Source organism: Phyllobates terribilis, unplaced genomic scaffold (genome assembly GCF_046119375.1).
Source record: "Phyllobates terribilis strain yellow unplaced genomic scaffold, ASM4611937v1 Scaffold_10__3_contigs__length_209671492, whole genome shotgun sequence".
Lineage (NCBI taxonomy): Eukaryota > Metazoa > Chordata > Amphibia > Anura > Dendrobatidae > Phyllobates > Phyllobates terribilis.
This window is the reverse complement of record NW_027362770.1, coordinates 209,029,118-209,033,483: the sequence shown is the minus strand read 5'-3', so window position 1 is coordinate 209,033,483 and position 4,366 is coordinate 209,029,118. Positions and strand designations below refer to the sequence as shown.

At 52.9% G+C, this 4,366-nt stretch overlaps 1 non-coding gene across 1 annotated transcript; it reads left to right on the top strand.

Annotated features, from left to right (window-relative positions):
• Positions 1-504: 504 nt before the first annotated feature.
• On the top strand, positions 505-658 carry LOC141164946 (5.8S ribosomal RNA). Its single transcript, XR_012250992.1, has one exon. It is a non-coding gene; the product is annotated as a 5.8S ribosomal RNA (ribosomal RNA).
• The last annotated feature ends 3,708 nt before the right edge of the window (positions 659-4,366 follow it).

Genomic DNA, 4,366 nt, shown 5'->3' with positions numbered 1-4,366 from the left:
GAACCGAGGAGGCGCGGAGCTGGAAGCCGATTTCCTCGACTGCCTCCCCCTGCCCGAAGGGGGTGTGCGGCTGGGATACTTCCGCTCTGCCTGAGCTACCCGCACGCGGAGGGGTGGCGACGGTCCAGCGAGGGTTATCGCCGTGCGGACGAAGACGACGGGAGGGTGTGGGGAGCCCCTCTTGCTCCGTCGTACCGACGGACGACTGGCCTCTCGGGGGGATCCTGCCGTGTTCCCCCCTCCCAGGAAAAAACCCACATGAAAGGCCGTCCCGGGTACCGTTCGCCCGTGCGCCCCTATACCCCTCTCCCCGGGGTTGCAGGACCGGGGGGTAGGTCGAGAAGTCTCGAGCCCTCCGTTGTTCCCCTCCCCGCCTGAGGGAGGGACGGCGGAGGCCGAGCACCCGGGGCAACAGGGCCAAGAAAAATCCCCTATGCACCCCCTCTGTTGCCGGCCGACGTACTGAAAAACCGGGCGCCCCAGAGCGCCCGGACCCAGAAGCGTGACTCTTAACGGTGGATCACACGGCTCGCGCGTCGATAAAGAACGCAGCTAGCTGCGAGAATTAGTGTGAATTGCAGGACACATTGATCATCGACACTTCGAACGCACCTTGCGGCCCCGGGTTTCTCCCGGGGCTATGCCTGTCTGAGGGTCGCCCCTCCGTCGATCGCCTCCGTGGCGCAGCTGGGGTCCCGTCGCAAGGGATTTTCAGAGGGAGGCCCGAGGCTTCGCACCCCGACGCCCTCTCTCTCTCTCCCTTACGTCCCCCCAAGGCTAGACCCACCCGCCCGGTTACCCTCCGCCCCGACCCGGAGCGTGCCGTGAGGCTGTCTGTGGAGACACAGGGCTGCCTCCGGAGCTTCCAGGGGTTGGGGGGTAGCCGCCTGGGGCGGCATGGAAGGGCACGCTCGCAGACCAGACTAAAGACCTCAGATCAGACGTGGCGACCCGCTGAATTTAAGCATATTAATAAGCGGAGGAAAATAAACTAACCAGGATTCCCTCAGTAACGGCGAGTGAAGAGGGAAGAGCCCAGTGCTGAATCCCTGTCCGTCCGGCGGGCGTCGGGAAATGTGGCATACGGGAGACCGGACCACCTCGGCGTCGCTCGGTTGCCCGAGTCCTTCTAATAGTGGCCCCAGCCCGTGGACGGTGGTAGGCCGTGTATTCTACGGTTGGAATAAAAGTGCAGACGAACATTTGAATGACTTTATTATTGGTTGTAATTTTTCTCAGTTTTACACTGGTTTGGTGCACCTAATTGGGATGAGCCGAAAGGTGTTTAAGCCTAGCCTCTCAATAGGCTTCGCTATCGGCCTCATGATTTCCATATTGTCTGCTTGCTGGTTCTCTGAATGACTGGGGGAAGCCAATACAGGTGGCTGACTGTCGTCTCCATCAGTCCGCCTGTCGTCTCCATCAACCTGGCTGTCGTCTCCATCAGCCAGCCTGTCGTCTTCATCAACCTGGCTGTCGTCTCCATCAGCCAGCCTGTCGGCTCCATCAGCCTGGCTGTCATATCCGTCAGCCCGCCTGTCGTCTCCATCAACCTGGCTGTCGTCTCCATCAGCCAGCCTGTTGGCTCCATCAGCCTGGCTGTCGTATCCATCAGCCCGCCTGTCGTCTCCATCAACCTGGCTGTCGTCTCCATCAGCCAGCCTTTCGGCTCCATCAGCCTGGCTGTCGTCTCCAACAGCCTGCCCCGAATTTATTACCAATTCATGGGCACGACACATATCCACAAGTGCTTTCTCCTGGTAAACTTTCTCAGCCATACCATTTGTGTGGACCAGATATCGTGCGAATAAGTGTTTTTCGGAATCGGAATATCGTGAGAGAGTCCACGTTTCACATACACGTCGTACAAAATGGCTGGTGACATGTGGAAGGCTGTAGCTGTGGAGGAAAAACAATCAGTGCCTGTAGCTGCATATGATAATTTACACTGGATATTCTTCCCCCACCTTTCATGATAACGCCGGAGAGCAGCGGATGGGTTCATTACGACCTTCCCGGTACACGTCAGAAAAAAGTTTGTGATTTCTAGGCCAGCAGCAATGACAGGTCTGATATGTTCTGCATAGACTTTGAACCACTGAAAAAGAAAAAAAAACTTAATCTCGAGCCAGAGGGTATACCTCAAACGAGTTTTGCATGGGGACAACAGAGGGGTTTCAACCCCATGTGGAGTCGGGTAGCCCGGGTCCCCTGGCTTGTAGAAACCTTACCGAATGTTATTCCTCTGAAAGCATGAACGATGCTACTTGAGTGGATGCACATTTGTGTATTTTTACACCGACAATCGTCTTTCGAACACCGCGGTACATGTGATAGGTCCTCCCGTTCCACTCTGAAACCTAAGGTGTAGAAAGAAGGGAGATGATTGAGATGGTTCCGCAATGACCGCTGCCCATGCAGACTAACACTACTTACGGTCAAATTGCGAACAACACCTGGCCTTTGGAGGTGTCTTAGAATCAGAAGGGCCTGGAGGTACAGAATAACTTCCCTTCGGTCCTCTTCTGATCCCCCGTCCTGGACATTCTCTATGCTCGCTAGAAATGTAGGTCTTGCTTCGTCCAGTATTTTCTGGCAGTCATTCGGTGTCTTGGAGGGCTTCATCAGCGTATCGTACCTGTGGGGTGAAATACAGTTATAGCACTTTTTTACCCAACAGCCGATGTTTGGTAAAAATCTCTCAGAATATTGGGTACCTCTTGCTCACTGAGTCTTGGCAGACTCCCCTGTACAACGTCTTACGCAGGTCCTCCGTAAAGTTCATAAACACCTCACACGCCCTGTATAGCTGAGGATTCTCTATGCTCAGTTGTGTGCCCCTCATCTGATAGGTGGTGAATCGCCGAATGTGCTTCAGTATTTTGAGGGAGGTCTGGTTCGATTGTTTGAGGCTGCTGAGTTTTTTTAAAAAAATCATTCACTTTTGTTGGTTTGGTTAAGTACTCCAGAGTTATAAATCTTGGGTTGATAAAGAAAAGAAACCGCGCAACATTCGATACCTCCTGGTTACAATTAGGGACCCCACGGGTTACTGTCAAATATGTGCGGAAGCTCTTCTACATGGGGCTATTTACTGAGTGACGCATATACAAGCCGGCGGCCGTTCTAGCCAGGGAGCTTTCGTTTCTCCATTGCCTAGACTGAATGTTTTGTGTGCTGCCATCCATGGCCTCAATGGGGTCCGACTCGGGGCATGGGGCTCCCTCAAAATTGTGTGCAGACTGTTCAGGGACAGGCGCGTCCATCATATGTGAATATGACTCCACAGGGGGCATGTAGCATGGGGGCAAACAGTCTGTTGGCGCCTGGGTCTGTCCTACAGAGGTCAGCGGTATGTTTTCTAACTGAAATGTAGGTTTGTTTACTATAAAATACCCACGGCTTTCGGCAAATGCTACCACATCTTCCAGGGATTGCAGAGGCTTGAGCTCGCTGAATAGTATAGCTGTGCCCTTAGCCGCGACAAGTCTAAGTCGATCTTTGGCGATAGCCAAGTTTTTTTTTATCTCCGAGACGCTTTCGGACCTCATGCACACCCTTCTCAGATGTGTGGACAGATATCTCGTCACCCTGTGGCACACGGGGGAAGTCAGCGGTGTACGTTGGTGGATGTGGGGAAATAAGCAACACAAACGTTCACTGCGGTTTTACAACCGTGCAACATGGGGTCCGCCGCAGCCTGGTGTGGCGGTTACATTCTCCTATATGTGGGCGACGAATAACTTCTACTTACCGCTTCATAGCGACACGTTTCCCGCAGTCAAATTGAGCTTTAAAGTCCTTGCATCTGCAGCGGAGGTGATCTGAATTTCTGCCGCACACATCCAGGCTGCATCAGCCGCTCGGCTGATTAGTTTCCGCTCTAGCGGCTAATCACTGCTCTCGCGTAACAGGTGATGAGTCGCTCGCACGGGTGCAAATCACCTGTAGTGCTGCTGGAAATATTCAAACCTGGATATATTCGTCCGTATCTTCTATACGGCATCACAGGGGTTGAGGCACCCATAAGGCAGCCACCTGCACGGTTGAAAAGCATCAGCAGCGTTGACGGAAAAAACCTAACCTATCTCATATACGTTTGTTCTATTGCGCTATATGAGAGGAACCTCATTTTCAGACATTTGGTTTGCGAGGTTAGCTTATGGGAAATATCTGTGTGCAGGAAACTTCCAGAGAGGTAGGAAATGTCAGTGAGTGCATCCGATTTCAGTTCCAGAGCGATTTGCCCGATGAGTCCTTCACACTTAGTCTTTTTCAGAAATCAGAATTTTGACTTCCAGGACCCGCCAAACATTGGTAAATTGAATCCGCTCACCAGTTCCAAGTGTTTTGAGGTGTCCCCAAT